This window comes from Lissotriton helveticus, chromosome 9 (assembly GCF_964261635.1).
Source record: "Lissotriton helveticus chromosome 9, aLisHel1.1, whole genome shotgun sequence".
NCBI classification, from domain to species: Eukaryota; Metazoa; Chordata; class Amphibia; order Caudata; family Salamandridae; genus Lissotriton; species Lissotriton helveticus.
In genome coordinates this window covers 1,071,054,937-1,071,081,916 of record NC_136070.1, presented here as the reverse complement: position 1 = coordinate 1,071,081,916, position 26,980 = coordinate 1,071,054,937, and positions in this window count along the sequence as shown.

The following is a 26,980-nucleotide window of genomic DNA, read 5'->3' as shown; positions in this document are numbered from 1 at the left end:
GCCGAGTGTCCCATCCAGAACGAGTATAACCGGGTTGTGATCGCTATACCCACTAGGGATGGCATTGTAGGACACAGCGTAATTTAACAGCCCGGTGACAAGAATATATAGTCAATAATTGACTCACTATCTCGAGCTTTATATGTGACAACTCGATCGCCCTGGTTTAGAAACCCCACCTCAAACAAATCGTTAGATGACAGGAGTTATTCCATAGCCTCGCCCATGGAACTATGTTCAAAGTGTTGTGGAGTAGTAAGTTCAGGGCCATCATAATCCTTGTACTGGCAATTAAAAGCACACAAATGAACATTAAAATCCCCCAACATGATGAACTGAACAAAGGTAGATTGTTTATGTTTGTAGTCACTTAGGAATTCAGACAAAGAATAAAGATTAAAATTTTGGGCCCCCCGTTGCATAGAATTGTAACAATTTATGAGGACCAGCTTATTATGATCTGGTAACAGGATTTCTAACAGCATAAAGTTTTTTGATAAGCTGTCAAGTTCCTTTACTCTGCCCACAATATTAACTGAGACTAGGAACATAAGACCACCTTTATCTCTCCCCATTGGTAATCTTTCGGCTGGGACAATCAAGGATGTATAACCATCAAGCCAAAAACCCTTGTCCCTAGCCCAGGTCTCCTGGAGTGCAATAATGTTGTATTCTTTTACCATGTTTAACCAAGCTGGATCATCCTTTTTCGAGCGCAACCCTGCTATATTCCAGGTCATCAGTTTTATACCATCCCTTAAAGGTGTTAATGTGGTGACTCTGGGTTCTGGGAGCATGACAGGTTCTATAGACATGTTAACTCTGTTTCTTCATCTTCATAAATCTTTATTTCGGTAAAAATTTTCACCATAAAAGACATTTATAACATCCATAGAATTATTAAAAGATAAGATTTATACTTTATAAAATCATCCATTTCCATTAAAAACAGTGTCTCATAGTACCATAACATATCCTTGGTGCGTTAGAGTCAGTGGCCAGCCTTAAGGCATTTTCTTCACAGAACCCAAATGGCACCCAAGTATTTGGCCACTGCAAAAACAATGTGGTCCGACAGATTTGATTTCAGTACTCTAAAGGCAGCCAGACACTCTCCAAATCCCAAGTTTCTGCATAGGGGAACTATCCATTTCTTGCGAATCCCACGGTAAACAGGGCAAAAAAAGAGTATGTGGAGTTCAGACTCATCGGACATTCTACAAGCTGGACACATGCTGACTGATTGTTCACTCCACTTACTTGTGAATGCTCGAAGTGGGAGGGACCCATGCCTCCATTGCAAGTATAGTTTCCTAAGCAAGGGTGGATACAGTTTATCTAGAACTGGTTCAAAGCTATACGTGTCCTTAATACATAAAAAAGACTCAGTTAGTGAGCCAGGTTTTTGGTGCTGTAGGAGTTCCATTCGTTTACTATCATGGTATATCTTTGCTAGTTTCTTTTTGGGAAAAAGTGGGCAATTGGTGAGAGGATCATACCACATCTTTGAAAGTCCCAGACCCTCCAACTCTGATTTGATGAATTTCAGCCATTTGATTTTCCCAGCGTTGGGCATGGCGAGCACCTCCTGTAGTCCCTGTCTGTAGCTGGCCAATTCGGGAGTTGCCCACAACCTGCGCCAGTAAGCCAGGGGGCGAAAAGCCAGTTCTTCATCTAATGGTCGCATCCCTAAGTCTAGCCTTAAAGGAACAAGAGGCGTACTGGAGGGGAGTCCTACAACCCTCCGAATGAATTTGTTCTCCTCCTTCACCAGATCCAATGTTACTGCATGCCCCCAAAGCTCACACCCATACATGGCACCCCCCTTGCCTGTGCCTTGTAGATCTGTATGGGAGGACCAACGGGCCAAATAGATGATTTGTTATTACCCAGGAGATTCATGGTACCCCCGAATATTGAATCAATTTAAGGAGTGCTTTCTCCTGGTGCGTACTCCAGGTCAGTCTATCATTTAGCATGACTCCAAGGTACTCGAAAGTTTTCACCCTTTCGAGTCTGCTCTGTCCGATGTTAGGGCTAAAGCTGAATTTAGGTGGGGGGTTAAGCACCATAAATTTGGTCTTTAAGGTGTTAATTTCTAGACCATATTCCCCACAGAAGTCCGTGAAGCCATCAAGAACACGCTGGATGCCCATTGCAGACTTTGAAAGCAACAGGGTGTCGTCTGCGAACATGATCGCCGGCACCCTGACGCCCGCCAGCTTGGCAGCATCAGAGTTAGCAACCCCATTTAGGTGGGAGATAACCCCGTTGACGTAGAGGCAAAACAGGGTTGGTGCAAGCACACAACCCTGTCTTACCCCCTTGCTAACTCTATTTTCACCAGGACTAGCCCCCAGGGAGGTTTCACAGTTTAGTCAATCTACTTCCTCTAAATTGACTAAAGGAGTGAATCTGTTAGAGAGGACTAAGTTCTCTCTGGGCTCGTACATGTGTCTATTCCTGGCCGGCCTGCGGGTAAAAAAAAACCAGGGGCATTGCACGGATGCTCGCATCGTTTGGATCTAAGTTTGAGGCATCCCAAAAAAGGCGACTCGACACGTTGGGACTATTAAAGTTCACAATAATGCAATCGCCTTTTAGATGTTTTTTGGTGTAGCCTACCCAGCCCACCCTTCTGCCCATCCTGATGCTATTAGCTATGTCCTTCTCTCCGCTGCAGTTCTCATTACACCATTTCCTAATGTTATGTAACAGTGTTTCGGGAGATTCCACCTCTCCTGCGTCTAAAGGTGGGACGTTTACCAGGATTGCTACAAAAGGAGTAGCTTCTGGGGGGAGATTAACTGGAGGCACTAAGACAGGTTGTCCTCCCCCCCCGTATTCCTGGTGGGTAGTTGTTGCCTAATCTCAGCTAACTTGCCTCGTGTCCCTGATCCACTTAAGGGTGTCTTGGACACATATTCCCCTTGTTCAGTAGACGGGGAGATGGTGGGTCTCTCAGGGTCTAGCATTCTCGGGCAAGAAGATAGACCTTTAATTTCCCTGGCTTCCAATATCATGGGTGGAATAGCTTGTGGGGCTAATACAGGTGCATCAAGTTGTTTAGTGAGTGAATGATCGTGAATGTGTAAAAAATCCTTAATGCGGTCACATTTCTTCATTAGTCCATTTACACAATCTTTGAGGGTTTCAATTATATCAGTAGAAATTCGAATTAAGGTAGACTCAAGTTTTTCGGTGAAAATGTTTTCAATTAATGTTCTTAAATGCCCCTCTAGGTCACTGGTAAGCAACAGTCTTTCTATATCGGTAGTTTTGCCGGTTGGTTTTGCATTTCCATATTGCCTCTTCCCACGATTCTTTAATGATGTAGTAGATCTACTCTCCTTTGGGTTGGTCTCATTATTAACAACAATGTCAGGGGGAATAGTAACAGTTTCCGTCAACTCCGGGGATGGTAGATTGATCGGTTCCTGTGCCGGTAGAGGTTTGCAAACATCTAATATAACCCTTGGTTCCAGAGGGATGCAGTTAGTGTGGGGAACAAGTTCGCTCTCTGTACCCACCTGACCTCCATCAAAACCCAGTTCCCACTCTGTATCAGCGATCTGAGTAGACAGTTCTCCTACTGCAGTGGTTAGGTAGTTGATGATGCTAGAGGTATTTCTAGGTACTTTGGCTTTGGCCCCCCCTATTAGGGATGTAGGTAACTTTCTCTAACCCATGATGTCAGGGGGGTGGCCCGTCCCGTCCCTGGTTGTCCCCGGATGGCCACAGATGGCCCCGCCCTTGTCCCGGGCTTCTCCCGCGCACGACTCGCGTGGCGATAGGGCACTCTCCCCTTTGTAGCACCTCTGGGCGCTCTGGTGACGTGTGGGAGGCGCGGCGCCCCCGGGGCTGCTGGGAACTGTGGTCGAGAGTCTCCCGGCGCTCCCGGTCTGCCAAAAGTATTAAGCCGTTCCCCTCACGGCGCTCGTTGCAGCGCCAGGAGCCGATGCCCCTGCGCTGTGTCAGCAGGTAGGTGTGTGCAAAAAAGGACCCCAGGGGGCTCACGGGCACTCTCCCCTTTGCAGCGCCTCCAGGCGCTCTGGTGACGTGTGGGAGGCGCGACGCCCCCGGGGCTGCTGGGAACTGTGGTCGGGAGTCTCCCGGCGCTCCCGGTCTACCAAAAGTATTAAGCCGTTCCCCTCACGGCACTCGTTGCAGCACCAGGAGCCGATGCCCCTGCGCTGTGTCAGCAGGTAGGTGTGTGCAAAAAAGGACCCCAGGGGGCTCACGGGCACTCTCCCCCTTGTAGCGCCTCCGGGCGCTCTGGTGACGTGTGGGAGGCGCGACGCCCCCGGGGCTGCTGGGAACTGTGGTCGGGAGTCTCCCGGCGCTCCCGGTCTGCCAAAAGTATTAGGCCGTTCTCCTCATGGCGCTCGTTGCAGCGCCAGGAGCCGAGGCCCCTGCGCTGTGTCAGCAGGTAGGTGTGCGCAAAAAAGGACCCCAGGGGGCTCAAGGGCACTCTCCCCTTTGTAGCGCCTCCGGGCGCTCTGGTGACGTGTGGGAGGCGCGACGCCCCCGGGGCTGCTGGGAACTGTGGTCGGGAGTCTCCCGTTGCTCCCGGTCTGCCAAAAGTATTAAGCCGTTCCCCTCACGGCGCTCGTTGCAGCGCCAGGAGCCGATGCCCCTGCTCTGTGTCAGCAGGTAGGTGTGTGCAAAAAAGGACCCACTTAGTCATTTTGGTATTCTAAGGGCCTAAGGGCCATATGTATCAAGCGAATTAGCATTAGCAAAGGCCGAAATTCGCAGAATTTCGGCCTTTGCGAATGCTAATTTGCTAAATGGTATGCATGAAACATTTTTGCTGCAAAATAAGGAATCACAAAATTTGCTATTCCTTATTTTGCGATTGCACTTAAGGAATCGCAAATTTTGGGATTCCTTAAATGCAATGTATCAAAGAAAAAATAATGCAAAAATGCCCATAAGGATTCTCAAATTACCACCAACTTCTAGTTGGTGGTAAGTTGCAAATTCTTTTAAAAAAGCAATTAAAAAAAAAAAAACAAAGGTGCCATATGACGCTCATACATGCCCTTAGGGCATGTATGTGCGCCATATGCCCCCACATGTCATTTTCAGGGGTGCAGCAGGGTGTTCTTGAGACACCCCTGCACCCTTGAAAATATTCCTAATTTGCGATTAGCAAATTGCTAATCGCAAATTTCCCCTTCATTCCTATGGGCCTCCTGGCCCATAGAAATGAATGGGAAATTTGCGAATAGCAATTTGCTAATCGCAAATTAGGAATGTTAAAGAATCGCTAAAAAGCAGCGATTTTTTACATGCATACCGTTTTGCGAATTCTAAATAGCGATTCCTTAAAAATCGCTATTTAGAATTCGCAAAACGGTACTATGATACATATGACCCTTACTCATTTCGGTATTCACAGAAGTTAGGAGTCTTAACTTTGGGACTCCTAAATGCCTTCTGTGAATACCGAAAGTCTTAAAGTTAGGATTTTTCTCAGTTTAGTAGTAGTAAAGTTAGGACTCCTAACTTTAGGACTCCTAAATGCCTTCTGTGAATACCGAAAGTCTTAAAATTAGGATTTTTCTCAATTTAGTAGTAGTAAAGTTAGGACTCCTAACTTTAGGACTCCTAAATGCCTTCTGTGAATACCGAAAGTCTGAAAATTAGGATTTTTCTCAGTTTAGTAGTAGTAAAGTTGAGAAAAATTCTATTTTAAGACTTTCGGTATTCACAGAAGGCATTTAGGAGTCCTAAAGTTAGGACTCCTAACTTCTGTGAATACCGAAATGAATAAGTGCCTTCTGTGAATACCAAAATGAGTGAGTGCCTTCTGTACCAAAATGATAGTAAATTAGGATTTTGTCTTAAGTTAGTTCTGTGAATCGGGCCCACAATCTTTCTAATCCAACAGTTGCCTCCAATTGATCGCTGGTCAGTATTTCTGGAGAGTGAAATCAAACGATTAATGAACTGGTTTACTCATTCTCCATTGACACACTGTCAGCCCATCACATACCCCCTCCACCCATTCAGCAACCGAGAAAGATCCCTTGCAAAAGGAAAATATGGCCACAAAATCATTGTACAAACATTTTGCAAGTACTTGGGCCTTCTTCTGACTCAGCATCCACTGACACTTATCTTCATATATTCCAGTCACTGCCATAATTTTCATTTCAGTACAAGCACTAGCACCTTAGGGCAAAATAGTGACAAGGTTGAGATTCCATACTTTTCCATCCTCTGCTTTACCCATACAACATTGTGAGACACTCAACCACTTGTAACAAATTCGAGTCAACATTTTAACCCTCCCTAACCATTTCAAAAACATTAATATTGACTATGGTCTACAAACACAAAAACATTGTTACAATTTTTCTAGAGTCTTGCAAAAATGTAGCACTGTCCTATTCACTTCAAAAAGACTCCATGCAAACCATAATGGCAAGCAGGAACTATATTCCGTGTAGGAGCTCTGGAATGAGGCAGTTCAATACATACACGTAGCCATTCATCACTCATACTGGCTCATCCCACCACACAAGCCCTTAAGAAATCGGAAACCAATTTATTTTCTGTAAGAAAAAGATAACTCTAATAAACTATTTATATGCCGTTTGATCATTCACTGTAATTTTTGTTATCCCAAAAATGAAAAAATGTATTAATTTAAATTCATTTTCAATTCTTTGTTGCTTTTAGGTGTCAGCATAAAATCACCCATGCAACAGTAAAATAGTAATCACGTCAAATAACATTTCCACATCCATAAATGGTACTCTAATAATAAATACAAAAAGTAATTTTTTTGTAAAAATACCAAGACCAGAACACTAAATGAAAAAAAAACAATCTGCACATTAACAGTGTAATAATTCCATAAAAGTTGGCCACCATCAAACATCTAAATCCAATTTGCTATTTAAATTCTGTGTCTGCTCATTGTTTCACATCAAGTACATGTTGTCACCCCAATGCATACAGACTTATTGCCTCTGATATATTAACTACTTTATTCTTATTGCTTTATAAGTAAATCATGTCTGCCTCAATAAACTTTATCTTTGGGTGATCAGCTTTGAGCAGAGATATAACACATGTGGCATATTTTCACTATCCAAACTACAGATGACATAGCGTGCTCACATATACTTAGTTCTAATATACAATGTAGTCCCCAACCAGAATATTTCTAAAATAGTAATTCAGAACTAATGGTTAAATGGTTCAATTAAATAACTCTTTGGATGTTGTTTCATGTATCTCACTGGCAATTTACATTTATACTTATGCGATCCCACATTTCACTTGGGTCCTCCAAGAGTTCAGAAAGTATTCCAATAGCATTTGGGACATCATTTCAGGCATATCATGTTCAAATCTAAAAAAATATGCTAAAACATCTTGTCCATCAAAATATTTGCTCCTTCTTTACCTATCTCTAGTCAACGTAGGATCAGGGAGTATGTTTCCTTGGGGTGTAAAGACATTGGAAAGCCAGTAATAATGGGGCTGGCAACAATCCATAACGAACAAATGATTAAAACGTTTAGGTTCACTGAAACTATAGCTGCTGCTGAAAATGAATGAATCCTTACAACCACATGAGAATGAATCCATACAAAGATGAAGCAGGTGAAACTGGTGAATATGTAAGCAATTTCTATTTCTATATGATTAATAGACAATATCTGCGGGGATGATAAAGAAGAAAGAAATCAAGAGAAACATTGCATCAGGTAGTGGCAAATATAAGGTACTTTATTGGAAAAATATTGATTCATAAAATAAAAGAGGGAATAACTTGAAAATGTATAAAAATGGAAGAAAGCAAAGGACATAGGAATCACGCATCAGAATCCTCTCCAAACCTGAATAGTCTAACATTGAAAAAAACATCATATCCTAATATAAACTGCAGACTAACTTATTATATAACAACATTACCATTGGGATGCCATATTCACGTTCACATCTGCCATCCAAATACACAAGGATCTAGAATGAAACTAATTATTCCTTCATATGAGATGTGCCAGAGGAAAAGTAAAGGGCACACCTGTCTTAAACACATCTTGTACCAAATTCAAAGAATTCAAAGAGAAGTTTCTAATGTGCATCAGTAAACCCAATTCTAGATTCTTTAAATTGTTCCTGTTGCGAACAGGTTTTTGGCTGAAACTCTGAAAGTACTTCTGTTGTAAGAACATAATGCACTAATTTAATAGAAACTACTCAGAATTATTTTCAATGCATTGTATAAGATCATACATGTTAGTAATAGGTATGAATGGACTAATGAAAATATTCAGCTGCTTGATGAACAAGGGAATGAGAAAATTAAATTCTTACTAAGCACTGTCCTGTTCCTAGATGTTCCAGTATTTATGCACTCACTGGAACTGGTTGATAATCCCGTTTGCCTAGGTAGTTAGTGATTTGTCAATATGGAATGTGAGAAATAGAACACAGATTTTCTTGTTAAATAGTACAAAACATATCCACAAGATAATATGTTCAATGCACACAGCACATAAGAGCATACAAAAGAGCATAAAAAAGCTTTGAGGAGTGTCCTGGTTGGGCCTATATTCCCGGAAGGATTAGTACTAGCAGCATGCAAGGGAGTGTGTAAGAATCAGTGAGCATCGGGGGAACGATACTCCAATTTAAGGAAGGAAAATGCTGGTGGTCTCTGCAGAGAGTTGCCACTACCTGGACTAAAGGTTTGCGTGCATGAAGAACACACTATGCAACAGCGCAATGCCAAGGAACGTCATTTCTGAGCAAACTATTAATCTGACATAATTTGAAGCTGTGTTGGCCAGTTTGGCTATCTGGGTATAACTTACGTTGTAGCCCATGGAGTCTATGATAGATATTGTGATTCACTGTTGCTGCAGCCAGGATCTTGATTTTTTTTTGTTACAAAGAACAGTTGCTTCCTCTGGACTTGGTTGAAGGACATTAGAAATACAGAGAAGTATTTCTGAAAGTTGAGCTGTATGATAGAAACAAACCTTAAATTATTTAAACAATGAATATGAACTCCCCTAAGGTGTAGGGTTGTCCCAGTACACATGCGGTTTATCCTGGGCTGGAACAGGAAGAAATCTTAAGTCATGGGTATGTTCTAGTATTCTAACTCAAGTTACTGAGATATGAATTTCAGAATATTAATGTGTGCTAATTTCCTTTCAGTGAAACAAAAAATCGGGTACAAACTATAAACACATCTTCAACAAAAAGTGTATAGTGAAGAAGCTTGAGGCATGTATTCTAATCACAGAGAGATGCACCAGTGAACATATATCCAAGATAGTTACTCTAATATGTTTAATTTCAGTGAATGAGAAGTGACACATCATGGTACAGAGAGTTGTTTACACAGAGGTATTGCTATGGTATATCCATTCACAGTAACATTTAAATACATAACTTTCATGTTACTAAAGCCACTATGTCCTGCTGATGTTAGTGACTAGCAAAAGTGATTAGAGTGGTGTAGTTCAGTGTCTCTGTTTTCTGCTACCCGAATCCTGTTTCCATGTTTCCACCACTGGCTCTCTTATCCATGTGTTTGTAGTCATTGGTGGAGGCGGTGAGAGACAGAAGAGGGCATTGCTCCAATTGGATCCCGAGCGCAAGTTTGGTGCATTCTGGCATATCATCAGTATCGATAACTATGCAAAAACAAATTTTGTACTATCAAAGATTATGTTTATCAGTGCATTTTCTTTGTTTCATTTGAAGAACTGGCAACAACTTTATGAAGAAATTATAAGAGCCCTGAGTGGCAACTAGCTCAAGTATCAATCGATGTGCATAAAAGACTGGCAGAACCCATCACTCAGGAACAGTTTGTTACAGTTAGTCAGTGAATTCGGCCAGTTCATTATCATAATATTTAAATGCAGAAGTGAAAGCAGAGCTGTTAAAAAGCCTTTAAACTAACTACTTTTACAAATACAGTGGAAATGAGTAAACAGATTTTAAATTATCTAAACACATTAGGAATGTGAGCAAATAACTTTTTCATACAGTCTAGCGCAATCAACAGGGCATTAGGCTAGGAAAAAAGCCAAAAGTAAATGCATACTACCATAATGAAGCCCATCGCTCAGAGAGTGTAAACTGAATTCTATTTTCTAATGCTTTTTAAACAAATTGATAAAGAAGAATGTTCTGTATAGATATGCCAATATTTATGTTGGCACTACAGGTGTTAAGTTAACACATATTTACTTCAGTATGTATTATTTCTACCAAAATAATCAATGACAATGTTTTATATTTAGCTAAGTGCGTCCATCTTTTGAGTGGCATTCTTGGCCAAATATAACATTGTATGAAATCAGATGTTGAGATAGGAGGTAAATTCAACGGGCGTTTGGGTTGGAGTAATAGTGCCTTGGTTTGCTTGAATTAAAGCTTTATTTGGGAAATAATAGCCTGTGTTTATGTACCTTTTGCTTTGTATAGCTCTAGCTACAACATTATAGTGCTGTGAATAACAATACCATCAACTCACCATATCCTGATGCCATTCATTTCTAAGTGAGGCATGCTACCACCTGGACAGACCACAAAGTCATTGGCTTTGTATTACAAATTATTTTCTTCATTTCATCCTACCCATACTGCCATTCCAGTGGCCTCCACTGCCTTTCAACCTATAACCATCGGTGAGAGGATATATATTTCCAGCTTTTTTCTGGCCACTAACAGATCTATAGCGGGCATTTGGAAAAGAAGGTCTGGTCAATGTTGCACATCTGGTGGATTGGGCACTGCTCGTTGCCCTCTCTGTGTTGCAGATAAGATCTCTATTTCCCAGTCTTGAAATTGCTAGTGCTATAACGATTAACCCATTTTGGCTGGATCAGATGGGGATTTCTGGCGACCGAGAAGGTCAAATTGTGTCATAAGACATGGCAGGCAGGGGCATCCTGACATAAGTGGATAGTGTGCAAACATGCATCAGCAGAGGCTGAAAAATCGGCAGCCCTGCTAAGTTTGTAAGTCTGCTGTTTATTTGTGATATAACATGACATTCCCAAAGTACTCTTTGAGTCAGTGTAATGGTGGTGCAATTGGCATGACAGGTCCCATCCCTTTCAAGTTCCTGGAGTACTTGCCCTCTAACAAGCAAGCTACCATTCACCACCAGTCCTGTCAGGTTGCTTTAGTTGGAGCCTGATCTAGAAGCTGTAGTTTATAAAACGAAAGTGATGGCACCTGCAGAGGACAGGTGTAGTTGTGCTGAATTGTTTTCCTCTGATCCTGAGATGAAAGATCCCAAGCACATGGGACTTCTATTCCACAGTCTGTTTAAGGTTGGAGTTAAGGAGGTTCTTGCCCATGGGATACTATTGGTCTGTCTCACCTGCTGGTGACATTTGATGGCAGGAAGAACCTGTTCTATAAATAAAAGTTATTCTCTATTTTGCAGCTCCCTCAGCATAACTGTATATGTATTGTGATCCTGAGAAAAAGGAAGGAACAAGAGAAGTTCGTCCTACTTTTATGTTCAAGATATGTCCTGTGAACATGATGGGTGTGTCAGGAAGACTGAGACAATTCTTGTTGACCACCTGGTTACTTATATTTGTAGTGTAGTGGCCATGGCTGATGGGAACATGGCCCCTAAAGGTTCTTTGTAACATCAGTTGATTGCACACTATGGACGGTCTATGATGAATTACATTTGTGCTTGTGTGCTGGGGTATTTGCAGGTCACATAGCCAAGTCTTTGTAAAAAGATTGCTTGTCTCTATGTGACATGATGCAGGAGGAGCTAAACTGTTTGGAGGCACCCTCCTCAAAGGAAAAGCAAGAGCATTATATAGAAGATATAGTTTTGGACTCCATTTTGGCTGAATCATTTCTGGGGGAGTCCATCTAAAAACTCCATTTCTAAATAGAATATTGATTCCCAACAGATGGTCACACTTCTACACATTTCATCACAGGATATGGCATTGCTATGGGCTGACTTGAAGGATATGGTACAGAAGAGCATAAAATATACCTATCGCTTCCATTGCCTGTATGAGTCCTACAAAGGTACATTATCTAATCACATCCCTGCTGTTCAGTCTGCCAAGTGTTCCATACAGTTTCACATTCTTCAGTGGTATAGGGGTTAAGTTGTTTTTTTAGCCACTAGCCAAGAAGAAACAGCAGCAGTACTGACTATCTAAGACTTCTACTGCTAGGAGACTTGGTCTTCCCTGCCTGGTGATTATGGGCTAGAAGAAGGCAGAGCCAACTCAGCAGTGGTAACACGACAAGGGAGGAGAGGAAGAAAAGACTGGGAAATATGGTGCTAGGCACTGTTTGGGTCTGTCAGCTGCGTTTCTTATATGGTTAATATTGTAATGACAATAGGCCCCATTCACAAAAGTAATCTCAAACAAAACCCTACCTTTACGACTTTTGGTATTCACAAAATGCATTTAAAGCAGTAAAGTTAGGAATCCTAACTTTACTACACCTAAATGCCTTTTGTGAATACCGAAAGTAGTAAAGTTAGGATTTTGTCTCAGATTACTTTTGTAAATAGGGCCCAATGCGACTAAGGGCCTCATTTAGAGTTTTCATAGGATTATTTGATCAATTCTTCAATATGACTACTACTAACGGTGACCAGGTACCGAATCTGTATTTAACTTTACCAATATGGGCTTAGCTGGCCTACTGACAACTATTGCTAATAGTAATTCATCATTTTATTCAGGCAAGTGACTTACAGCCTGATTCATCAAGCTTAATTGCGCTCGCAAAGGGCCAGATTCTGAGAATCTGGCCCTTTGCGAGTGCAATTTTAGCATTTGGGATTCATCATCCCAAATGCAAAATTCGCTATTAAAGAATTCGCATATTTGCGAGGAATTGCATTTAAGGAATCTCTATTTGAGATTCCTTAAATGCAATTCATGAACCATTTTAAAATACCGAAATCGCTATTTTGGGCCGCTATTTACCGCAAGGTCAAACCTCGTGGTAAATAGCGAAAACTTAGAAAAATGCATTTAAATGCATTTTTCTAAGTTGCATGTTACACACACACATGTCCTTTGGACATGTGTGTGCGCAACACCAATGTAGATTACATTTCAGGGGTGCTACAGGGTGTCCTTTGGACACCCCTGGCACCCTTGAAATCGCTATCTTATTTGCGATTAGCAAATTGCTATTCGCAAATAAGGAATTACTCTATGAGCCTTTACGCCCATAGGAATGAATGGGGAGTTATTCCTTATTTGCGATTAGCAATTTGCTAATCGCAAATAAGGAATGTGTAGGAATCGCATTTCTTTATGCAATTTCTACATGAATCCCGTTTTGCAAGTCCTTAATAGCGATTCCTTATGAATCGCTATTAGGGGCTCGCAAAACGGGAGAATGATGAATCAGGCTGTTAGTATGGATATACATAATTAAATTAATTGTTTATCTATGAGTGAGTTTGCTTCTTTTTCCCTCAAAAACGACTTAAAATAGTGCCTTATATATTATTGAACCAAGTACTGTAACTGGGGGCCACATGCATCAAGCATTTTTTCCCTCCCAAATGGGCCGATTCGCAGAATCGGCCCGTTTGCGAGGGCAAAAGGGCCTTTTCTGATGCATCAAAGGCTGTGCATTCACAAAGAAGGTAATTTTTGGGAGGTTCTCTCGTTTGCAGCTGCAAAAAAGGGGCATACATCTGGCCCATAACTCTATGCTGTTTTCTCCCATTTGCACAACAGAGCACAGCAATTTTGGTTGCTTCTCTGCGTTGCACCAAACAAATGTAAATCTGATCTATAGAGTGCATCAGATGACAGTCTGTGCAAATTTGCTTAAACATAATCTTCATGTCACTCCAACAGTGAGCACACTTGGGGCCAGATGCATCAAAGGGTTTTGCCCATTCTGTGTCTATGGGAAAATGTGTTGATGCATATTGCCCTTAGCAACAACTGAAGTACACATTTTATCAAGCCAGGTTAGCTCTTTTAAATGATACATAACATTTAAAACATCATGCATTCTCTCCTATCAGAGGGAACATATTGGCATTTGATTTGTGGCAATAATGAATGCCAAAAGTCCCCTTTGTAATTAGAGATTTGGCATTAACCGATACAAGACAGAAATCTATTGTGAATTGAAGGCCTGGTTTACACTGAAAGTGTGGAAGCCACCTCTCCCCTTTTAAGGATTTGAGATACATCTTCATTTGGTTAAAGGTAATTTCTCAACACAGCACTAGTAACAGATGCACCTACTGGACAAGGTATTAGGTCCCTGGGGTATAGACCCACTGAAGGCCCTTGCCATCCTTGAACTACAACAACAATGAATACATAGGAATGACTCTAGACAAATGGGGACGGGAGCGAGGAAGAAACACTGGACTAAAGTTTCCTTTTGGGTCAAATTTGACACCGGGCAAATGCGGCACACGAGAATTCAACAACAGGAGTATAGTATGGTACTGAGCCATCTACAAGGGTTTGCAAGATCACAGATAATTCCTGTATACTAATAAAGGGCATGCACAAATAGTACTGCTGAGGCCTCCGCTTTCTGGTTTCAATGGTGAATTTTGTCATGAGGAACAACCTCTAAACCAGGATGCAAGGAAGCGATCCCTGGACACCAATGCAAACAAAACTGGAAACAAGATGAAGAAGCAAGCTAGACAGAGTCAAGATACCTGAAGGTGACAAGAACACAATACAAGTCACAATACAAATCAGTGGAAGGAGGTGGGTGGTCTGAAGATTTGAGGGAACCACCATTAGAGGAAAACAACAAAGAGGAGGTACATAAGAATGGGTACAAACTTGTATGAATGAAAGACACAACGTTTTGCCTACATCTTCTACATGCTAGCTAGGCATTTAAATGCTGCTTATCTGGTATTGTCTTAAGACTAGGAAGTGAGTGAAGTCTACAGGTAATTGTCTGGTTACTGGTCTAGTGCTTCAGTCCTTTCAGTCTACAAAGCCCTGTTCCCCAAAAGTATCCAGCCCAACTGATCCAATGCTTAATTCCACATCTCTGCTGATACTGAATCTTGACATCAGGTGATTGCACTGTTTACATCTGGCACACTTGTTCATAATGAAGGTGGATGGAATTTAGAGAAAAACTGCTTTGAACAAAGTTTTAGCACCGGGCTCAATACTGAAATTGAGCCACTGGGGGATCTACTGAGGAGCTCCTTTAAAGGTTGCAAAGGATGTCCATACAGGTGTTCAGGTCACCTTAAGGGACTGTGGCTACCTAAAAGTTCAAGCCAGCCCCACTCACAGTCTAGACCACCAATGCCACCATTAGTAAAGCATCACGTTACCTACTCCCATCTGTTAGTGCAGAAGTAAATGAGGGCTTTGGCTGCAATATCATGACATGGAATGTTCTTCCTTTTCATGTCAGGATTTTGAATGACATTTAAAAAAACTGAAAACAATACTGTTGTCCTTTTATCTTAACTCTTAGGTCTTGGAATCTCTTTTGGCCTTGTGCATTAAGCCAGTACCAGGACACTAATTTCTAGGTAACAGTGCACATTAAAAACTGATGATTAATTGTTATGAAAAATAATATTTTTAGTAATGCTAGGATTTAGTGGATGATTCAGGTGGAATTGCAAGAAGCACTGTTTCAGGGGTAACCCCATACAAACTGAACTTCTTCTGCTACTGGGCATGTGTTGACCTGCACATGCTGCCCACTGTTCGAATAAACAGCTTCGTTCCGCTCATGCCTTTTTGGCGACAGTTCCCCGCATCAGAAGATCTAGAGCCGGTGGTTGGACTCTCGAGGGAGAATCTTGTGGAGCAGACATGAATCGATGAACAACTGAAATCAGTTCACTGACAGTTGCCACAGAGGCTACTTCAAAATGGCTCACTTTGGTCAATATCGCAGCCAAAAAGCGCAGCATAAACCAGTAATGTAACACAGTGCTTAATTTGTAAAAGACTAAGTGGCCAGTGTCTTCATCTGACAGTACCACCATAACTACTAACCATCACAATCCTAAGAATTACTAGGGCGACAGGTATTTGTAATTTTGATTGTCTATTGAATTCATAAACAACTGTCAGCTCTAACTTAGAGAAAAAAGCATCATAATATGGGAGGCCGTCAAAAGTGGGGGTGCTGACATTTAAGTGCAGAGCATCAGAAACCACACACACTATCCACACTCTTACTCAACGTGGTGTGGCGAGGCACCAGAATATTGCAATCAGAATATTCCCTAACATAAATATCACCCCATTGCGGTTAATAGAATAAAGCTTACACACAATGAAATAATATTTTTGGAAGCAGTATTTAGGACACAATATTTATGTCAGACTATGGTCTGACTATTCATATGTATTGGTGTGTCTGTCAGCTTCTTTAAAAAATGTTTTTACTTAATAATAGTGCCCTTTATTTAGCTGGCATGCAATTACAAATGGCACAGATGGCGCCTTTAACTTAATTTAACGTTTTTGCCAGTGTAACTTTTAATCTGTGTTCTTAGTCTGTCTTTACTTTCTACCTTTTGTAGAAGGTAAATGTTGTGCTGTAGAATGTGGGGCCTATGACATACTGGGGTTCGGTTCCAGTTACTTGTGGTTGGAGTTGCTGTGTCTCCCTGGCATGCGGTTCCTGCTTTACATTAACATTGGACTCTGAATATTCCTGCCCACTATGTCTTCATTGGATGAATGTCATTACAACAATTTTGGCAACAGTAACTTTGACGTATGCCTATAAAATGTCACAGCGTATGCATGAATGTGCACGTTACAGAGCACAGTGTGCCCAATGTTTAATGCATGAACATAAGTGAAATCTACATCTTCTCCTGTACATACCCCATGTGTACATTACACACGCATATCTGCAGTTCTGAAGTAAGGTGATATCAGTGGGTCTTCCAGTTCTAGTGTTGAAAAATTACACATTGCTACTTTGCAGACTCCCACATTTTGCAAGATATTTTCCACACTTCAGTTTCATCAAATGCTTGAGACCGCATACAGCTTGTAGCCATTCCATGACCAGTGCAAGACGACTGTTGTCTTTCTCATGCCTGGGACATAACCAGCTTGTAGCCACTCCATGACCGGTGCAAGACCACTGTTGTCTCTCTCATGCCTGAGACTGTACTCCATTTGTAGCCATTCCATGACAGATGTACGATGACTGTTTTCTCTTTCATGCCTGAGACCGTACCCCACTTATAGACAGTCCATGACCGGTGCAAGACGACTGTTGCCTCATTCCTGCCTGAGACCGTACCCAGCTTGTAGCCATTCCATGAATAGTGCAAGACGAATGTTGTCTTTCTCAGGCCTGGGACATAACCAGCTTGTAGCCATTCCATGACCGATGTAAGACCACTGTTGACTCTTTCATGCCTGAGACTGTACTCCGGTTATAGCCATTCCATGACAGATGTACGATGACTGTTGCCTCTTTCCTGCCTGAGACCGTACCCAGATTTTAGCCATTCCATGACTAGTGTAAGACGACTGTTGTCTTTCTCATGCCTGGGACATAACCAGCTTGTAGCCATTCCATGACCGATGCAAGACCACTGTTGTCTCTTTCATGCCTGAGACTGTACTCCGTTTGTAGCCATTCCATGACAGATGTACGATGACTGTTGTCTCTTTCATGTTTTAGACTGTAACCAGCTTATAGCCATTCCATGACCGGTAAAAGACGACTGTTGCCTTTTTCCTGCCTGAGACCGTACCCAGCTTGTGCCATTCCATGACCGGTGCAAGACGACTGTTGCCTCTCTCATGCCTGAGACCCTACCCAGCTTGTAGCCATTCCATGAGCGATGCAAGACAACTGTTGTCTCTTTCATGCCTGAGACCGTACCCAGCTTGTAGCCATTCCATGAATAGTGCAAGACGACTGTTGTCTTTCTCATGCCTGGAACATAACCAGCTTGTAGCCATTCCATGACCAATGCAAGACCACTGTTGTCTCTTTCATGCCTGAGACTGTACTCCGTTTGTAGCCATTCCATGTACGATGACTGTTGTCTCTTTCATGTCTTAGACTGTAACCAGCTTATAGCCATTCCATGACCGGTGAAAGACGACTGTTGCCTTTTTCCTGCCTGAGACCGTACCCAGCTTGTAGCCATTCCATGACCGATGCAAGACAACTGTTGTCTCTTTCATGCCTGAGACCGTACCCAGCTTGTAGCCATTCCATGAATAGTGCAAGACGACTGTTGTCTTTCTCATGCCTGGGACATAACCAGCTTGTAGCCATTCAATGACCGATGCAAGACCACTGTTGTCTCTTTCATGCCTGAGACTGTACTCCGTTTGTAGCCATTCCATGACAGATGTACGATGACTGTTGTCTCTTTTATGCCTGAGACCGTACCCCGCTTGTAGACAGTCCATGACTGGTGGAAGACGACTGTTGTCTCTTTCATGTCTTAGACTGTAACCAGCTTATAGCCATTCCATGACCGGTGAAAGACGACTGTTGCCTTTTTCCTGCCTGAGACCGTACCCAGCTTGTAGCCATTCCATGACCGGTGCAAGACGACTGTTGCCTCTCTCATGCCTGAGACCGTACCCAGCTTGTAGTCATTCCATGACCGATGCAAGACAACTGTTGTCTCTTTCATGCCTGAGACTGTACCTCGTTTGTAGCCATTCCATGAACGATGAAAGAACACTATTGCTTCCTTTAAGCCGTTTGCTTCCTCCCCCAGTGGTCTTTTGGAGGTGCGCAGTCACCTGAGAATGAAACTGCTTCCTCCTATCTTGCTCTCTAGATCTGGTATTGAGACTCCTGTTATCCCATCCAAACTGCCCAGAGGCAGAGCAAGCAGGACTCTGTATTTTAAACAAACGGACATAGATTTCTCTGCTTAGAGACATGGTTTCAAAGCAGTATGTGACATGCATCTCACCTCTTGGAAAAAAATCGTACAAAATAGAGGAATACTGCTGTATTGAATGATCTTGCTGGCCTGGCAGGGGTCTCTGCTGTGAATGGAGCTGCTGCTGTGATGGCACTCTTGAATCACTGAAAACTTAGTTAGTGGATGCTGTGTTGAAAGCACCGACTGGGCAAACTTTTTTGTTCCAGTGAGAAGGTAAACTCCTAAAGCAGGCTGGGTCGCCACGTCATAAAGGGTGAATTGGTGTAAAATAAAATAAAAGCTATTACCTCACACATTTGTGGATATAGACAAACATTTAACAGGGCAATCCTGATCCTGTGAACAATCTGAATGTTCTTGTGACTCTTTTCCTAGGGTACTAATAAGGAGGCCCGCAACCACCCTTTACAGGGGTTTTGGAGAAGTGTTTCTTCAGAGGGAAAACTATTTACTCTGTGGAAAGCAATGAATACACAGTGCACATTTCTGCAACAATTAGCAAGACATGTTATCTGACTAGTGAATGGCCTGCCGGACAAGGAATAGAGAAGTACTCCCAGGAATAAACAGTTGTGTTCAATTCCTTCTGCATGATACTTCTGTAATCCCTAAAGCTGCAAATTTGCTTCAGACATACATAGCAACCTACAGAAGTCAGTTTCGTCTTAGTTTTGGAAGTACTTTCTGACCCTACATAACACATGTTCTCATGTAAACATACATTTTAAGAAAGTACATGAACTTTCAGGCATTCTGGTAAGGTTATGTCTCTGGCTCCATGTCTCACTGTGCCACAAAATCCAATCTATAACTCGCTGATGAAGCCCAACAAGGATGAAGTCCAGGGTTTTTTGTGTTCTCTTCCGGAGATGGCCGAGCAGTGTGGAACAGACTATTTCCTTGAGCAGGCGCTCAGCACTGATTTGCATAAGCCAAGTCTCTGTCTAGACTGGCACAGTGGGTGAAAAATAATGTAGCATATTATCAAGAACAGCGTTAAAAATTATCGCCGGTTTAGCAGCAGAAAGCTGCCGCTAAAGCGGCAATAATGGGCTTGATAATATGCCTTTGAGAATTCCAATAGAGTTCCATGTTCTGGTGTGAACATGCAAAAATAACAATAGATGGACAGAATGCAGAACAATGTCATACATTCACCCCAGTACAGAGATCTGGGCCTAAATCCATCGTTTTTTTGGAATCAAGCATCCAAGGACCGGTTTCTGGCTATCAGCCTTCATCAGCCTGGATAGCTTGACTCCAGTGGTGTGGAGAGCATGGGACTCACGTCTGAGCATACCCATCCCACTCGGGGTGACAAATGCAAAAACAACAATTGATGGACAGAATGCAGAACAATGTCATACATTCACCCCAGTACAGAGATCTGGGCCTAAATCCATTGTTTTTTTGCACTCCACACCACCCCAGGTCAGACATGGCTATATTCAAATCAGCCTCGACCCTGTGCCTCATGGGAACAGTCCAGCCCGAACTGCCAAGCCATGTCTTTCCTGGACCGGAATCAAGCATCCAAGGACCAGTTTCTGGCTATCAGCCTTCATCAGCCTGGATAGCTTGACTCCAGTGGTGTGGAGAGCATGGGACTCACGTCTGAGCATACCCATCCCACTCGGGGTGACAAATGCAAAAACAACAATTGATGGACAGAATGCAGAACAATGTCATACATTCACCCCAGTACAGAGATCTGGGCATAAATCCATCGTTTTTTTGCACTCCACACCACCCCAGGTCAGACATGGCTAAATGCAAATCAGCCTCGACCCTGTGCCTCATGGGAACAGTCCAGCCCGAACTGTCAAGCCATGTCTTTCCTGGACCGGAATCAAGCATCCATGGACCGGTTTCTGGCTATCAGCCTTCATCAGCCTGGATAGCTTGACTCCAGTGGTGTGGAGAGCATGGGACTCATGTCTGAGCATACCCATCCCACTCGGGGTGACAAATGCAAAAACAACAATTGATGGACAGAATGCAGAACAATGTCATACATTCACCCCAGTACAGAGATCTGGGCCTAAATCCATCGTTTTTTTGCACTCCACACCACCCCAGGTCAGACATGGCTATATGCAAATCAGCCTCGACCCTGTGCCTCATGGGAACAGTCCAGCCCAAACTGCCAAGCCATGTCTTTCCTGGACCGGAATCAAGCATCCAAGGACCGGTTTCTGGCTATCAGCCTTCATCAGCCTGGATAGCTTGACTCCAGTGGTGTGGAGAGCCTGGGACTCACGTCTGAGCATACCCAGCCCACTCGGGGTGAAAATTGCAAAAAACACAGTTGATGGACAGAATGTAGAACAATGTCATACATTCACCCCAGTACAAGGATCCGGGCCTAAATCCATAATTTCTTTGCACTCCACACCACCCTGGGTTAGACACTGGCTATATGCAAATCAGCTCTGACCCTGTGCCTCATGGGAACAGTCCAGTCCGAACTACCAAGCCATGTCTTTCCCAGACCAGAATCAAGCATCCAAGGACCGGTTTCTGGCTATCAGCCTTCATCAGCCTGGATAGCTTGACTCCAGTGGTGTGGAGAGCATGGGACTCACGTCTGAGCATACCCATCCCACTCGGGGTGACAAATGCAAAAACAACAATTGATGGACAGAATGCAGAACAATGTCATACATTCACCCCAGTACAGAGATCTGGGCCTAAATCCATCGTTTTTTTGGAATCAAGCATCCAAGGACCGGTTTCTGGCTATCAGCCTTCATCAGCCTGGATAGCTTGACTCCAGTGGTGTGGAGAGCATGGGACTCACGTCTGAGCATACCCATCCCACTCGGGGTGACAAATGCAAAAACAACAATTGATGGACAGAATGCAGAACAATGTCATACATTCACCCCAGTACAGAGATCTGGGCCTAAATCCATTGTTTTTTTGCACTCCACACCACCCCAGGTCAGACATGGCTATATGCAAATCAGCCTCGACCCTGTGCCTCATGGGAACAGTCCAGCCCGAACTGCCAAGCCATGTCTTTCCTGGACCGGAATCAAGCATCCAAGGACCAGTTTCTGGCTATCAGCCTTCATCAGCCTGGATAGCTTGACTCCAGTGGTGTGGAGAGCATGGGACTCACGTCTGAGCATACCCATCCCACTCGGGGTGACAAATGCAAAAACAACAATTGATGGACAGAATGCAGAACAATGTCATACATTCACCCCAGTACAGAGATCTGGGCCTAAATCCATCGTTTTTTTGCACTCCACACCACCCCAGGTCAGACATGGCTATATGCAAATCAGCCTCGACCCTGTGCCTCATGGGAACAGTCCAGCCCGAACTGCCAAGCCATGTCTTTCCTGGACCGGAATCAAGCATCCATGGACCGGTTTCTGGCTATCAGCCTTCATCAGCCTGGATAGCTTGACTCCAGTGGTGTGGAGAGCATGGGACTCATGTCTGAGCATACCCATCCCACTTGGGGTGACAAATGCAAAAACAACAATTGATGGACAGAATGCAGAACAATGTCATACATTCACCCCAGTACAGAGATCTGGGCCTAAATCCATCGTTTTTTTTGCACTCCACACCACCCCAGGTCAGACATGGCTATATGCAAATCAGCCTCGACCCTGTGCCTCATGGGAACAGTCCAGCCCGAACTGCCAAGCCATGTTTTTCCTGGACCGGAATCAAGCATCCAAAGACCGGTTTCTGCTATCAGCCTTCATCAGCCTGGATAGCTTGACTCCAGTGGTGTGGAGAGCATGGGACTCACGTCTGAGCATACCCATCCCACTCGGGGTGACAAATGCAAAAACAACAATTGATGGACAGAATGCAGAACAATGTCATACATTCACCCCAGTACAGAGATCTGGGCCTAAATCCATCATTTGTTTGCACTCCACACCACCCCAGGTCAGACATGGCTATATGCAAATCAGCCTCGACCCTGTGCCTCATGGGAACAGTCCAGCCCGAACTGCCAAGCCATGTCTATCCTGGACCGGAATCAAGCATCCAAGGACCGGTTTCTGGCTATCAGCCTTCATCAGCCCTCACCACCCCCTTTTGTACCGCTTTTGGCCGCCATAAGTGTGGCAGGGTATGCTCAAACGTGAGTCCCTTGCTCACTTTGCCACTGGATTCAAGCAAGCCGGGCTGAAGACGGCTGTAATGCCAGAAACCGGTCCTCAGAAGCTTGTTTCCGGTCCAGGGAAAGCATGGCTTGGCAGTTCGGGCTGGAATGTTCCCATGAGGCACAGGGTCAGACTGATTTGCATATAGCCATGTCTGAACTGGGGTGGCAGAGTGGGCTAAAGAATGGTGATGGATTAAACCCAGATTTTTTGACTGGGTGTGAGTGTTTGATTGGTTCAGATGCTCCGACCCTCACCACCCCCTTTTGTACCGCTGGTGTGAACATGGGCTTCAAATGGAATTCTCCAGGGCATATTATCAAGCCCATTATAGCAGATTTAGCTGCCGTATTCTGCCGCTAAACCAGCGATAATTTTAACACCGTCCTTGATAATATGCCCCAATATTTTTAAATGCCACCAGAGCGATTGCCAATGGTTAGACCTGTGCATAATTTGAGTTGGTGGTTTTCGGTGCTCAGCACCAGCACTTAATCATCAACACCGGAGCTTATCATGAGCACCAGTTAAGGACACATTCATTTATGGTAGCCATTAAGTGATTTTCCCACAATCACAAGGGGGCATATTACCAAGGGTGGCGATAGGCAATTATCGCCGCTAAGCGGAGATAATTCTATCGCTCTATTAGCAAGCTGCCGCTAACTGATGTTAGCGACAGCTTTTAGGCAATAGCGAGCGGTTTGGGGCCCGCTTTGCATGTCAGCGATATTTATCGCTAATGACATGCAAAGTGGGCATACCCAACCTGTTAGCGACTGAAAGCAGTCGCTAACGTCGCTATCGCCTATTAGCAAGGCAGGCGTAGCGATCGAAATATTCCCGCTATCGCCAAAAACCAACGCCTGCTCAGACCAGTTCTTAGCCATGTTATCCAATGGGAGGTGGATAACATGGCTAAGAGCATTTTGTCGCTAATGCGTGAATATCGCTGTATTCTCAGCGATATTCACGCATTTTGGCGCTATCGCTGGATATTTTAGCACAATGGAGAAAAACGTTGCTAATAGCATGTTTCCTCCGCTAACATATCCAGCGATAGGCAGCGATAAAAAAATCATCGCTAAGCCTATTTAGCGATAATTATCACTACTTGTTGGTAATATGCCCCAAGATGTTGAGCTGAGGCCAAGACTCGAACCGGGTCCCCAGCTCCAAAGTCGGTAGCTCAGACCATTACGCCACACCCTATCCCCACTTTCATGGTTAGTAGTTGGTTCTGTGTTAGGTGGCGCTAACAGGAGAAATGGACTGGTGCAAGCTGCCTCCTGACGAGAGGCCCGCCACTTTTTTGTTATACAAATTTGGTTCAGACTATTTGCAATCATTCCTGCCAACACACTTTGCAGTTATTTTTAGGCCATTTCTTTGTTAAATGGAAGCATAGAGAACCCATCCGTGGATACATATGCACTTGTTACCGCAGTAAAACTTCTTTATGGCCTCTGGCCCCAGTAATAGAATTAATTTTGTATGCAAGATGAATGCATTCTGATTCATTGCTGCCCAAGCTTCTTACTTGACATGTACTTTGTAATCATCCTTCCATGGCGGTACCTTGGGCAGGAAGAGGTGAGCAATGCAGCCAATTTGTAGCGAAAAACCTCATGTGTTCCCTGTTTTCACTTCGCAAGCCATACAACCCACAGCCCCTTTGATGAATTGAGATTGCATTTGGAAAGCATGGATATATATTTCAACCTTGACAGAAACGATCAAATCATAGAGTGTACTGAATTATGTTCTTTTTTTCCCTTTTATCTTTCTGGCACAAGCACAATATGTTAGAACATTTCCTCGGTTATATCTAAAGATCACAGAGAGGTCATTTAACATCAGTGCATTATTAGTGGATCAGTAAACAACCTAAAATTTATGTTGTTTACAGGGATATAGGAAGTGACAATCAGCTTTTTGATCCGTTTCTGTTCTGACATGTCCTTTTACAAGACATTTCAGGAATTCTTTGCCAGTTCATCAGACGTTCTTGAACTTCCTCCCAATATAATCACAGTCCAGATTAAATCCCTTTAAAAAAAATCAAATACTGGAATTTACTTGATGAAAATGAGCTTCGGCTAGCATGTTATCTTGTAACATTTCTGACTAAAGCAGGAATGACACTTTCAATAGCTTTTCATAGAAATTTTAATGCATCCTATATCTAATTAACACCTCTACTTCGGCTCTTCCTACATTATTGGACAGAATCATAATTTCCTCAAACCCACAGAAAAAGAGGTTGTAACATTACATGTTGTTTAACCCCAATTACGCAAAAGTTATATCTAAAAACCTTTAATCCCAGTGAACAACTATTGTGTTGTCCTTTTTCAGGACTCGAGTGTTTAACGTATAACATTTCAGTGTTTTATAACAAGCCCAAACAAACGGTTCTAAAACTAGCAAAAATACATGATGTGATTATTAGGAAAAGAAACTACTTAGATGTATTGAATCACAGAGGTTATAAAAAGAATATGAAATAAATTAAAAGCAAATTCATAGAAGTAGCAATTGCTTCACCTGCGTACTGGCAATGATGTCCTTGTTAATGACAGGTAGAAAATCTGTTTCATTGGACTGTGGGAAGAGATTCACAGCACAAAATTACAATGAACGCAAAAGATTTTAGCATTAACTGAGATTGGCTGGATATTTTGGGTAGTTAGTTGCAGTGATATATGGGAAACATTCTAAACGTGCTGTGATGTCACTGGCTATTTGAATGGGTGTTAAACAACACATCTTATTGTTTGCTATTGTTGATAGTAGCCCAGAGCAAATTCTATTTTATCTGGGTATCCCTAGTTTATAAATATTTGCTAAAAATTCAAGAAGTCACGCAGCGATTTTTCATGAAACAATTAGATTGCATGAAATGCTAGGCAAAATTAGAAAAGGTATATGAACCAAGTAGATGCACCTTCACAAAGCATAAATGTAAATTCGGCATTCTTAGATGACGTCTGCAGAAGAAAAAGATTCAGAACAAATTATAAAGCCTTGGAAAGGCTACAGAGAAGGAGATAAAGCAATTAAGTGGCTGAAGATAAGACTAGAAATGGGGAGAAAAATAAAAATTCTGCTTCTTAGATGTAAAGTCTTTATTCCACATCTTACACAGAGCACATTTGATCATCCAATAAAATAGCTCAGTGGCCATGGATGCCTTTCATACTTCTGAAGTGGATGACATGAAAAAAATGATATTTGAAATAATAACACCTTATTTTAAAAATGGCAGAGGAAATTTAGTTTGTGATGTGTTGTTCATGGAAAGTGGACCTCTTATTAGGTAAAACAGCTCCTTAAGTAAATGTGTTGCACGTTATCCTCTCATTCTTTGAAAGCAGATCCACAGAAAACTCACATTTTCTGTGTGGTCACGCTGGATTTTTCATACATTTTCTGTGTGGTCACGCCAGATTTTTCATCTTTTGCTGGACCCTATATTTTTGCTAGCTATAAAACTCTGTGCACTTTACCTCTGCTAACCAGTGTAAAGTATGTGTGCTCTCTGTTGGACATGGCCCTTCCTAAAGGATTTCCCTAAAACATTTGCTTTTTCTCCTGATGGTTTTTGTTCGTTCCTTTTTCATGGCCTTAGGACTCTGGGCGCTTTCACAACGTAATGCAATGTGAAAACATGCACGTCCTTCCTACCCATGCTAGAAAGTGCTGCTTACTTGATTGGTTTAGGTGTTGTACCTGTGAGTGCCCTGTAAAAAGGTACACCACATGCCCAGGACAGGTACTACACTAGCTAATGGTGGGACGCAGCTCTGATTGTGCCACACACCAGAATAGCCTTTCAAACACGTATCAAGCCTGCCTTTTCAGGCCAGTGGGTGCGAAGTTGCACCTATGCTCAGGCTGTCATTTCAAACTCATTAGCCAACCCTGAGTGGGCCTT